Genomic DNA, 14,066 nt, shown 5'->3' with positions numbered 1-14,066 from the left:
TGCATTGTAGGTTTGGGGGTTTGGGGGGGGGTGTGTGTGAAGGAGGGGAGGGGGGAGAGAGGTAATAGAGGTGGAGAGGGAAGAACCGTCACAGCTTGTCACCTGCTTAGCCATGATCATCAGGTTAGATTTTGGTAGGCTTTGTGGCAGAGTCTTAAGGAGAGTCTTAAGGAAGTGGCTGTTTAGATTTTATCATCTTTTACCAGGGAGTTTCCCCACTCCTGCCTTTAGTAACTTTGCTTCTTCCTCTCCAGAAGAGTAAAAGACCTCTCAGGAAGAACTAGACTGTCACAGCTGATGCCCAACCAACAGTGACTCCCATGGCCAGATGTTGAAAATGCATGAAATGTTCTTTTCATTGCCAAACAATGAAATAAACACTGCCGTTCCATATTAAACTGTTCAGCGCCAACAATCATGCACTGATTTGCGAGAAATGCCAATGCTAAATGAGAAACAGAGGGACAATAACACACAACGAAATTAAAGCAGCCAGCAAAGGCCTCAAACATGGGCAAGCTCTTGGAACTGACAGAGTTCATGGGCAGGGTGGGTGGAGAGAGAGCAAAGGCCGGATTTCACAGAGGTTTGGTAAGAAAATGCAGCACAATTTAGAAATAGCACTGCAGATGCTCTGAACCTAGACTACTTATCACTAGGACCACTCGATGCGAGTCTATGTATTTAATCAAGTGTGGCGTGGTTTTGGTTTTAGCTCTTGGGTATGAGACCAGTGTGTCACTGCCTATAAGGTTATTTTCTGGTACTGAAAAGCTCCTATTTGCTGATGAGGAAACAAAAATAATTTGTGTAAGTGGTGGTAAAAGTCTTGAAATAAGTAAATCTGTTTTAGAATTCAGCTGCTATTCCCTCTGAACAGACCTTATTTCTTGGTCTCAGTAGTAAAAGGAAATAAAATGTGTTTTTGTTTAAAGTGCTTCCTGTGACATTGTCTGACTTCCAGATGTGGATATCGAGTTTTCTGAAATTGAAAAACAGTGAAGGGCTTGATGTAGCACTGTTTACAATGTGGCAGAGGCTATGCTCTGCCCTTCAGCACAGCAAATTAAGGGCACAGGCAATCCTTTAAAGTTGAATTTGGGCGTTTTCTGGTTCGCACACATTCCCCTGTGTTTGTAATTCACTTAGTCATGGTAATTTTAGCTCTATACCTATACAAACAGGAACATTTTCAAACTACTTTTTTTGTTGAAAAACAAGAACAAAGCAAAACCTTCTGAGTAACTATTGGCCTACTGACATATTTAGGCCAGATTCCCAGCTGCTATAAATCAGTGTAGCTGAACTGACTTCAAGGAACTATGCCAGTTTATACCAGCTAAGGATTTGGCCCATAACAGATTTATGCAGAGAATTGACTCACTGATGTAGTGCAGGCAGGATCAATGATATTTCTCATTCCACTTGCCTTTTTAAAGCAAAGTCCAATCATGCGCCCATAGGGCAGTTAGGGTGCACTTTTCTAGATGTGGACTGAGCATCTAATGCACTGACGTAAGTGTTAGTAGTCCCGATCTGGGCAAAGTGTTCACTAATGAACTGTCGCTGCAGTGTTAACAGGGGAAACAGAAAATATGAATATTTAGTAAACAAACAAAAAAATTGGCTTTAAAAATCCAGCATACCTGCTGAAAGATTAGTAAATTTAAAGAACAATGACAACCTAACCTTCATGTTTTATCTGTAGGGCCCTACCAAATTCAAGGTCCATTTTGGCCAATTTCATGGTCATAGGATTTTAAAAATCATAAATTTCATGATTTCAGCTATTTAAATCTGAAATTTCACAGTGTTGTAATTGTAGGGGTCCTGACCCAAAAAGGAGTGGGGGAGGGGGGTGTCGTGGTACTGCTACACTTACTTCTGCACTGCTGCTGGTGGTGGCGCTACCTTCAGAGCCGGGCAACTGGAGAGCGGCAGCTGCTGGCTGGGAGCCCAGCTCTGAAGGCAAAGCCGCCGCCACCAGCAGCAAGAGGTAAGGGTGGCATGGTATGGTATTGCCACCCTTACTTCTGCAGTGCTGCTGGTAGGGCGCTGCCTTCAGAAATGGGCACCCGGCCAACAGCCACCCCTCCCCGGCCGCCCAGCTCTGAAGGCAGTAGCGCAAAAGTAAGGGTGGCATGGTATGGTATTGCCACCTTTACTTCTGCGCAGTTGCTCATGGGGTACTGCCTTCAGAGCTGGATGCCTGGCCAACAGCCACTGCTCTCTGGCCGCCCAGCTCTGAAGTCAGTGCAGAAGTAAGGGTGGCAATACCGCAACCCCCTAAAATAATCTTGAGACCCCTCTGCAACTCCCTTTTGGGTCAGGACCCCCAATTTGAGAAACACTGGTCTCCCCCAGGAAATCTGTATAGTAAAGAGTAAAAGACCAGATGACCAGATTTCATGGTCCTTGAAGCGTTTTATAGGGCCCTATCTGACTGGAAAACAATCTCTACTCTCAGATTAGATCAATTTGAGCCTACCTTAAACATGTAAATTCTGTCAAAATCCAATTAGCCAAATTACCATTTTACTTCAAGAATCCTAATTTGCAATTTTTGTTGCAGTGGGCCTAAAACGACAGCAAATGCCTAACACTTGATGTAGCGCTTTTCATCCACGATATATCAGTGTTTCTTAAAGAAGAGTATAATTAGTCCAGTTTTACAGATGGACAATGAGGGGCAGAGAGATAAAATGACTTGCTTGAGGTCACACCACCTCAGTGGCAGAACCAGGTATAGAGATCGGGTAGCTTGAGTCCCAGTCCAAAGCTAAAAGAAACAATTACTTACTGTAACTGTGGTTCTTTGAGTCTGTGCACATCCAGTGTGCTGGAGTCAGAGATTTTTGCCTCACAGTAACGTGGAGAGGTGGTGCTCATGCCTTGTGGCTGTAGTCCTTCCCTTGGCTATATGAATTGGTGCCACCCTGACCCCTCTCAGTTCCATCACACCCAATGCCCATGACAAGCGACTCCTATACAGAGGGGACAAAGGGAGGGTCGTGGAATATATGTCTGCATCACATCTCAAAGAACCACAGTTACAGTAAGTAACTGTTTGTCTCAGTAAGTAGGTGTTTGAGGGATTGGAACAAATGTGGTTGTATTTGGATTTCAACAATTCCCACCCCACCATCAACTTCAGCCTAGACCAGTCCACACAAGAAATCCATTTCCTGGACCCTACAGTGCAAATAAGTAATGGTCACATAAACACCACCTTATAGCAGAAACCTACTGACCACTATACTTACCTACATGCCTCCAGCTTTCATCCAGACCACATCACACGATCCATTGTCTACAGCCAAGCCCTAAGATGCAACCACATTTGCTTCAATCCCTCAGACAGAGACAAACACCTACGAGATCTTTATCAAGCATTCTTAAAACTACACTACCCACCTGGGGAAGTGAGGAAACAGATTGACAGAATGAGATGGGTACCCAGAAGTCACCTACTATAGGACAGGCCCAACAAGGAAAATAACAGAACACCACTGGCCATCACACTCAGCTTGCAGCTAAAACCTCTCCAGCACATCATCAACAATCTACAACCTATCCTCAAAAATGATCCCTCCCTCTCACAGACCTTGGGAGGCAGGCCAGTTCTTGGTTACAAACAGCCCCCCAACCTGAAGCAAATACTCATCAGCACCAGACCACAGAAACACTAACCCAGGAACCAATCCCTGTAACAAATCCCGTTGCCTACTTTGTCCCCATATCTACTCTAGCAACACCATCAGAGGACCCAATCACATGAGCCACACCATCAGGGACTCAGTCACCTGCACATTACTAATGTGATATATGCCAGCAATGTCCCTCTGCCATGTGCATTGGCCAAACCAGAGAGTCTCTACATAAAAGAATAAATGGACACAAATCAGACATCAGGAATGGTAACATACAAAAGCCAGTCGGAGAACACTTCAATCTCCCTGGACATTCTATAACAGATTTAAAAGTAGCCATCCTGCAACAAAAAACTTCAAAAACAGACTTCAAACAGAAACTGCAGAGCTACAATTCAGTTGCAAATTTAACACCATTAATTTGGGCTTGAATAGGGACTGGGAGTGGCTGGCTCACTACAAAAGCAATTTTCCTTCTCTTGGTATTAACACCTCCTCATCAATTGTTTGGAGTGGACCACATCCACCCTGACTGAATTGGCCTTGTTAACACTTGTTCTCCACTTGTAAGGTAACTCCCTTCTCGTCTCTTCAGTATATTTATGCCTACATCTGTAATTTTCACTCCAAGCATCTGAAGAAGTGGGTTTTTTACCCATGAAAGCTTATGCCCAAATAAATCTGTTAGTCTTTAAGGTGCCACCAAACTCCTCATTGTTTTTGTGGATACAGACTAACATGGCTACTCCTCTGATAATTGATGATACAGGGGTTTTTGCCCTCCCTACTTGGTACCAGGGAAGGGTCAGAAGTACCCACACTATCCCATGTGACAGCACCGGCTCTGTGCCAGACCACGCTTTTCCTGGGAGAGGCAGAAGAGCCACCTTGAGACTTGGAGAAGTCTCGATTGGTCTTATGAGACCTTCCCTTGGTGTTGGCAGGGAAAAGCTCCTCCGCCTCTTCGGTGAGGTGCTTGCTCCAGAACAGGAGGCAGCAGCCCTCTCAGAGCCTGAGGGCGATCTTCAGCCTGATCCAGTACTGAGGCCTTCACGGCCTGTTCAAGCAGGTGCTGCCTGAGGCAAAGGTCCCAAGCTGCCTGAGTCCTTTTCTTGAACTGTCTGCAGATTGAACAATGCACCGCCTGATATAGCCAAGGGAAAAGCCACAGCCACAAGGCATGAGCACTGCCCCTCTTCAGGTACTGCTAGGCAAAATCTCTGGCTCCAGCCTGCTGGGCGTGCACATACCTAAGTGGAATACATGTCAGCATCTACTCGAAGCAGAATGATTATTAGTGGTGGGTCTACTGAAAATAGAAATTTTAATAATAGAAATGCTGAAGGACACTATGCTGCCCCACTGTCAGAACTTGTTCAGAATCCTTTGAACTCGGTCTGAAGTCTTATGTCTGGTCTCCATTTAAAGCTTAGGCTGACATAGTTATGGCTTGCAGGGGTCTGAAAAATCAACACTGACCTTAGATACACAGCTAGGTCAATGGAAGAATGCTTCTGTCAACCTAGCTACTGTCACTTAGGCAGGTGGAGTTCCTATAGCAATGAAAAAGCCTTAAGCTGCAGTCCTGCTCTGAAAATGACACCTTACTCAACAGACTTGCTGCTTGTGTATATTCAGAGCCAGAGCTGCTGACATGAGTGATAAAAATACACTTGTACTGCTTTTTATTCCTGTTAGCCCTGCAGCACCAACACAGCTGCAAAAGAGAGCTCAATTCTATTCCCACTTATGTGTCATCAACAGGATTGTTTACTAAGCTTCAATTAAGTTCCCTGAGAAAATCTATTGAAGGCAATCTGTGGGCATGGCTTGAAGACAATGGGGTTGCACAGGTGTCACTGATTTAGCCTCCAGAAGCTTTATAATAAGTGATGAGGTGGACGAAGAAAAAAAAAACTCTGACCAAATGATTATTAAGTATTTATCCAGTGTGGAACAGTCACTGGATCAGAAAAAGGGTTCTGTAGTCTAGTGGGTAAGCATCCAGCTGCAACACCTCTCTTCAAATCCTCCCCCTCGCCTGGGGTCTCCCATCTCAAAGATGACTGCTCTAGTCACTGGGCTAAAAGTTAAAGGTGGGCACCACCTTCTTTCCCCATCCCTGTTTTGTGTTTAGTGATGCAGGCACCTAACTCACTCCTGCAAGAACTATTTAGGCCCCTAATTGGCCTGACTACAGGCAGCAGATTGTTTGTGGATTGCTAAGCAGACAGGTGCTCCCCTGCAGCCCAGATTTAGGTGCCTAACTCTGTGAGGGCTTAGCACACACTCGTCATCAGCACCTCCCATTGGCTATCTTAGGCAGCTCCCGGACTGGCATGCTGGCTTCTGTGGATTGCATTCTAAGGTGCCTATCTTTCCCCATTCATTGTATAGGGAGCCTAGGTGCCTAACTCAGGCGCTGTGGATTGCATTGTTGTTCCCGTGACTTTTTCTAGGCACCTAAAAATTAGGCATTGTGACAGTGTTGCAATGCTTAAGTGAAGAGCCTAAGGTTACACAAGAACTCTGGGGCAGAGTAGGGAATTGACCATGCCCTAGACTAGTGCCTAAGCACTGGCATATTAACCTGGGGTGTTATTAACAGATTACTATTCATACATGAAATAGACTTTTAAAATGCTTGTACCTAGATCAAATCAAAGTCAGTTTTCACCAGGTCACCAAAAAGTACATCCAATCTCGTTATCTTCCAACACCAAAAACCTTCTATTGCGTCTTTCTGAGACACTGGAGATATTCCTAGAAACTCTTAGGCAACCCTATTTCTAGATTTTTTTTTTTTTGCTACTTGCTCCAGGTACAATTTTCTAATCTATGATCTTTAGACATATACCAATGACAAAAATTCTAAATAAAAAAAAATCAGATGTAATTCAATTGTTTTACAGTGCCTTTAAGTAGAATTTTTTTTTTAGCATGATAAACAAGGACACAAGCAACAGTTTCTACTTTACTGAAAATTAAAGCAACTGTTATTTTAACAGTACAGGCAGTCCTCGACTTTATGACATTCGCCTTATCACGAACGGCACTTACGACATTTCTGAATTGACACCCTGATTTGACTTACGATATTGGTTTCGACTTTACGATGCTTGGTCCCACAATGGAGTGGACTGCGGTTCCGACGTTTCGGCTTACGATGCAATTTTCAGGAAACAATTGTATCGTAAGTCCGAGGACTGCCTGTATTCATTAAATTTCCAATTCTTGCATTGAATGGTATGCTGTTACTAAAGATACATATAGTATTCATGGTACTATATGTTACATGTTCTTCATTAACTGAAGTATTACTAGCAGTCTTTCTGTGCCTTAAGATACACTCCATCATTTGGCTTAATTATTCCTGATGTTTTCATAGCTTGCCTCATATACTGTAGGATCAAGAGCTGAAAATCTTTGCACAAAAATAACTTAACACAGCCTCTCTCTTAACCCAAACAGCTTATGCGTTACAAATATTCAATTGATGTTTTATAATAGTATAATAATTACTTCAAGTTAAACAGGGTAAGTCACTTTAATAGTTTTCTCTATGCATCATTCCTTGTTTATGAAAACGATAACTAGATTATGTATGCTCATAGTAAATACAAATTCTGTGTTTAAAAAAGGCTGGTAAATGTTTTGTTTTCAAAATTGAGTTACACAAAGCAGATTGTCACCTTTTTTATCCAACATATATTCATTTGAAATCCAAAAGGAAAATACCAGAAGACAGACAATAGGCAGATTTGGCCACATGAGTAATTCAGAGCTAATTTATAGTAAAGAATGCCCAAACCAACTTGTCCCATGTGGCCAGAAAACTGCAGGGGGAAAAAAAAGAAAATGAATCTGAGCAAGAACTGTAACTCCCTGTTTGATCTTGTCTGCAAGCTGTAAATGAGGAAAGAAAAAGAGGTTTCTATCATTCAGGCTTAAGATCAAAACAAGGCAGCATAGTTTAAAGCTTTATTTAATCAAAAATTGGCATGTGCAGTCAAGGAATGAATTGAATAGTAAGTGGGACACTTACCTGCATCTTTGCTTAAGATGGTGTTAGAAACTTTATTATTTATAAACTGTCTTGTTTTCTGTGGAACAGTCAGGTGCAACCATACAAAAGACCTCTTATTTCCTAAGTTAGTCTGTGATTTCTTTTGAAGTCTTCCCTTAATAAGTCCAGGTTGAATTTTTAAGCGTTTGCTACATGAACTAGTTCTATGCATTGAAAATTCTCTCGCAGCAATTTAAAGAGTCAGATAGCGTGTACCGTATACGGCAAAAAGATCTTCTGAACAAAATATGAAAGTAAGAAGTGGGTCAACATGTTTGGTAACAAGTCTTATTTTTAAGTATGAAGTTAAAATGAGTAATACGGTCGTTTTATTTGACTGTGAAGCTGCAGAAATTCTATTTGATATGTATGCTCCTTGTTGAGCAACTCAATTTAATTGTCCCTACTAATCTGAATGGAGCTATCAAACATTCTACTTTTACATGATACGCGGGGGTACGTCAGACAATGTCATTTAACTTCAGTTTTTACTTATATTTAAAGGCACATTCAAGCTTGCTGAAAGGACATGACTTTACTCTTCCTATTTTGCAATGTACAGGTCTCTCGCAACTTACGCGCATTTAACATGCGCGATTTCAGCTTTACGCTGAAAGGCCTGGAGTCTGGGAGGGGGCGTGGCCTCAAGCGGAAGAGGCGTGGCCTCAAGATTTAAAGGTCCTGGGGCACCAGCTGTGGCTGGGAGTCCCAGGGCCTTTAAATCACCCAGGGGGCTCCCAGCTGCAGAGGTGGCTGGTAGCCCCTGGGGCAAACTAAAGGGCCCGAGGATCCAGCCACCGTGGAGCTTTGGGCCCTTTAAATGCCAGCCCCAGCCCGGCTGCCAAAGCTGCGGGCGGGATTTAAAGGGCTCCTCCGGGCTCCCCACCACAGCGGGAAGCCTGGTGGAGCCCTTTAAATCCCGCCTGCAGCTTTTGCAGCAGGGCGGGGGGGGGGAGGAGGAGCCCTTTAAATCCTGCCCGCAGCTCCAGCGGCGGGACTGGGGGGCATTTAGAGGGATCCACCGGCCCTTTAAATGCCATCCCCCCCCCGGCCCCACCGCCGGAGCTGCGGGCGGGATTTAAAGGGCTTAGGGTTTTGACTATACACGGTTTTCGCTTTACGTGATAACCACGGAACGGAACCCCCGCCTAAGATGCGACAGACCTGTAATTCTTTCACCTACAAAAGATTTGGGTAAGGTACATGAGACCTGCCTTCTATAGTGGGCTCTGCAAAAGGCTTCATAAGTCACTTGGGCAAGTCAAAATCTTTCTATGCTTCAGTCTTTTTCTATAATATGAGGATTACGTTGCCACCTCACTAGAGTGCTGCGGGGATAAACTCAGTTTCTAAAGCATTTTGAAATGCTTGGCTAGAAGGCACACAGTGGATGCCCACTCTGAGGTGCCACAAGGACTCCTCGTTGTTTTTGCTGATACAGACTAACATGGCTATCCTTCTGAAACCTGACACGCAAAACAGTAGTCTTCCTTTCCAATTAACTTTTTTTTTTAAGAGTACATATTTCCACTATAACAACATGGCAGCAGAACAGCCTCATTTAACCTATACAGCAAAACAGCTTGATTCAAGATTGTGAGAACTGAATGAGGTAGTTTGAGTGCCTGGATTAGGCCCATAAAGAGTTGGTTTCCTTTGTCTCCATGTTACTTTCAGTTTTGAAGAATGATGTTAAAATTGCAGTTGGGAAAGTTTTGTGCTGGTTGTAACAACACTGTATATACACCTCTACCCTGATATAACGCAACCCGATATAACACAAATTTGGATATAATGCGATAAAGCAATGCTCTGGGGGGGGGGGCGGCTGCACACTCCGCTGGAACAAAGCAAGTTCAATATAACGCGGTTTCACCTATAATGCGGTAAGATGTTTTGGCTCTTGAGGACAGCATTACATCGGGGTAGAGGTGTAGCAGCACTTTAAAAAAAGAAAAGAAAGAGGGGGGATCAGTGTTGGGAGGCAGTTGGAAGGTAGAGTCAGCATGAGATATTCTAGAAAAATAGATTCTGGGTGTGATGGGTTCCCCCTGGGGTGCCACCTGGAACAGGGGTACCACTGAGCCACACTGACCCACCAGCCTGGGCTCCCTTTACACTGTACTGCTGTGAGCAGCCTGCCAAGCCCTCTCCCAGACTCCAGCACACATATAGGTAGGGACATACCCAGCTGCAGTACATACATGTGTAATCAGCTCTGCATGGGGAGGCTACAGTGAAGGAACTGCCCAGCTACTCAAGTGCACACCCCTCTCTGGAGTGTAAACCCAAAATTATACCATCTTGCACTGCACAGAGATCTGTACAGGGTAAGCTCATGAAATTTGCCCCCTCTTTCCGTGTGGAGAAGGATATGCAATAGCTTTCTGCCCCAAGTTATGATTCCCACACACTGGTTTTAGACAAAGCAAAACTAAGTTTATTAAGTACAACAGATAGATTTTAAGTGATTATAAGGAATAGCAAACAGATCAAAGCAGATTACCTAGCAAACAAACAAAACACACAAACTAAGCTTAATATACTACAGAGATTGGAAATGAGTAGCAAATTCTCACCCTAAATGATGATTCAAGCAGGCTGCAGAGATTCTTAAGGGGCCATCTGCACTTGTTTACAGCTTAAAAACCCCAGGTGTTCCATTCACAGGCTAAAAATCCCTTTAGCCTGGGTCCAGCACCTCTCCTCAGTTCAGTCCTTGTTCCTCAGGTGTTTCCAAGCGTCTCTTTGGGGCAGGGAATCAGTGAAGAATCACAATGATGTCACTCCCCTGCCTTAAATAGCTTGTGCATATGGCAGGAACCCTTTGTCTCAAAGCCTGGTTTCCATGCCAGTCAGTGGAAAAACACTGATATTCCAAGATGGTGAGCTGGTTACATGTCCCTGTAGTGCCAGAGCAACCATTGCTCGGAGGCTGTTTGTAGCATCTTCATCTTCCCAGGAGGGAAATAAGCTCCTTCTAAGACCTATTGTTTTTTCCCTAATGGTTCATAAACTTCAATGGGCCTTTCCCAGCCAGCCATCTAGACTGACAGTCTTTTGCCTAGTCGGCATTCCGCAGGTGTAAATATATTTGTGATACAGATACATAGTCAATATTCCTAACTTCAGATACAAAAATGATACATGCATACAAATAGGATAATTATATTAATAAATCATAACCTTTCCAATTATCTCACATGACCGATCTAGCATAAAATACATCAGAAATATGCCATAATCATACCATAATAATATCACTATGAAGAATATGGGATACAGTGTCACACTGGGAATTTACATTTTTTAGTGTGTTTAGCAGGATTGTTTGGCTCCATGCTGCTTCTAGAGGGAATCTCTTTCGCAAGGGCCAGGCACATTTTATTTTGATATTTCAGAATTCCTTCAACAGAAAAAGGCCAATTTCTCCACATGAATAAAGCAAAGTTATTTTACAGATCTCCTCCCCAACAAAGGGTACCCTTCACAGAAATAGCTGCAGAAGGGGGAGGAATTAAAAAATTAAAAACCACACAAGATTATGTTTGTTTCTCTAGTTCAGCCATCCTGGGTGAGAGGGTCTGTGATGCTGCAGAGGTGGGAGCAGTGGCCTGTAGAGATTCAGTATCAGTGAGAATCACTCCCTAATTTTGTAGATCTCCAAACACAACTACTGTGCTCTGCTAGTACTTCCCTCCCCATTGGCTGACCAGCTTCTGAACCATGCTCCTGTTGCCACTTCACTGTAGCTGCATATTCTGACATCTCCTGGGGAGCAGCATTACCATGAAATTGGGGTTTGATCTCAGAGTGAAGGATTAAAAGAAACTCTGGGGGGAGAGGATGGGGGAGGAGGAGATCCTTAGGTACTACAAACTGTAATAGCTTTCTGGAGTTCTGACTGTTTTATACAAGCTGAGGATCTGCCCCATGATGTGGAACTGCTACTTTCCATTTCCACGTGTACCTGCTAATTTCTATGCACCTTTTAACCTTTCATCCATATAAATAGAAATAAATATGTACCTCAGTCTTTACATTAGTTCAATACACAAATAAACTGGAATTTGCTGGTCCAGGATCACCATGTTCCTAGATTATACTAGGATTCTACTTTAACCAACAAGGCTTTTCCTAGAAAGTATTGAACGGACAAGATTTCTCATCTAAAACTCCAGAATAGACTTCTGTTTTTTTCAGATAATAAAACTAGTACAAAAGTCCTGAAAACAAGTCATGGTGAAAGTCAGAAACTCCAAAAACATGTTTATGATGACAAAAGAGATATTTATGAAAATAAATGAGACGATGGCATATAATTAAAGAACATATTGAAGGAGCTGCACTAAATCCTAACCATGTGAATCCCATTATTATTAAGAACTGCACAGCTAAAACCCTCAACAACTTTGAAAGTTTACTGATGGGGTAGAATAAATAAATACACTAATCAGGGTTCCAAGTATTACATTTTATATAGGAAATCAAAATGATACAATGGATTGTTATATTGGTGACCTGCCTGTCTCTATATCATATATAGCACACTTAATAAACAGAAGCAAAGTATTGTTTAGTCCATACTTCATAACATTTTTCTATAACTGTACCAAACCAATTGCACAACATAGGTGTAATGGAATTTTTCACTGGATTGTAATAATGACTCTGCTAAGTAACAAGTACAAAGGCGTCAAGTATCAGAGGGGGAGCCGTGTTAGTCTGGATCTGTAAAAGCAGCAAAGAGTCCTGTGGCACCTTATAGACTAACAGAGGTATTGGAGCATGAGCTTTCATGGGTGTCATGCATCCGACGAAGTGGGTATTCACCCACAAAAGCTCATGCTCCAATACGTCTGTTAGTCTATAAGATGCCACAGGACCCTTTGCTGCAAGTACAAAGGCAAACTTCTGTTCATTACCTAACTGAAATAAAATAATAGACACTGACTATCACAGAACAATCAAACTTTGTGCCACTAATTGTGCCTGAGAATCTCTGGTATCTATGCAATCCCAGCACACATGCCTAAAAGTACCAACTCCTGAGTTAGTCAGCTGTGATGTTTTCATATTTGCTTTTTTGTATAATCTTTTATGTATTATATAACACCCATTGGTGTTTTTATGCAGGGGGCAAACTATGAGCAGGGTGGTCAAACAGGTGGAGGCAGAGTAAGGAGGTGGCAGATAGGCAAAATCAGGGACAGAGGATAGGAGCTGGGGTTAAAAAAGGGATAGAAGCACTGCTAGAGAGTGATAGAGGGGGACAACTGCAGATTATATAGAGGCAGAGAATATAAAATGAAGTGAGCAATCTGCAGTGTTTGCAGAAATAGGATGTAGGTGGCAGAAGGGCTCCTCCCTCTCTTCCCACAACCCGAACAGCATATCTCAGCACCCACTTCTCAGGGCCAGCAGGTTGGGTAAGGAGTAGAGTGGGGGACACATGGGATAGTAAGGGCTATAAACTCCACTGAGAACTATATTTTTGTTAGTTCTCACTAGAGTGTGTCGCCTGCTCAGTACAAAGAAAATGCAGCAGGGGTCCCATACAACATTCCTTCTACATTTGTTACAGAAACTGAAATGTATGAAGTGAATGAGGTGGGAAGAAAAGGGGTAGCCTCATGATCAAGGCAGTTGAAAGTTGCACTGGATTCTATCCCTGCCTCAGCCACAAGAGTTTCTATATGATGTTGGGCAAATCACTTAAACCAAGCTTTTCAAAGATGGTCATAAATGTGTATTTTCTTAGTGCTTGATTTGAGACCCTGTAGTCTGATTTGCAGAAGTGCCGAGCACTCTCAGCTGCAAGTGCAGTTAATGGAAGCTGTGCTTTTAACATATGAAGTGCTACACAATGCTACGTATTTTGAAAAACCAGGTCTTAAGCACCTCAAATTGGACACCCAAAATTATTGGAAACCTTTTCCCTTAATCTTCCTGTGCCTCCCCCTCCATAAAATGGGGATACCAGCTCCTCATTTCACAAGAGTATTACAAGAATAAATTAATGTTTACGAAGCACTCAGATACTACAGAGAACAGAGCCATACAAAAGCTTATGAAGAAATTAATAATTCTGTCTTCAGAGCATGGTTTGAATAGTATGAAGTAAATAAAATATGGGGTCACATGAGGATATAACAAAATATTGAATAGCTGCTCACTCAGTCAGCACTGGCCATTCGGTGGACTGAATGAGTCAGGGGTCTTGTGGAAAAAGTACAATGTGATTAGATAAAGACTGAATCATACACAAGGAGACTGTATTAAGGTTGCACAGGCAACCTTAACACTGGCACTTCCTAACTTTTGAGTGCTTCATTTTACAACCTTCCTCT

This window comes from Mauremys mutica, chromosome 3 (genome assembly GCF_020497125.1).
Source record: "Mauremys mutica isolate MM-2020 ecotype Southern chromosome 3, ASM2049712v1, whole genome shotgun sequence".
NCBI lineage: Eukaryota > Metazoa > Chordata > Testudines > Geoemydidae > Mauremys > Mauremys mutica.
This window is presented reverse-complemented; position numbering follows the sequence as displayed.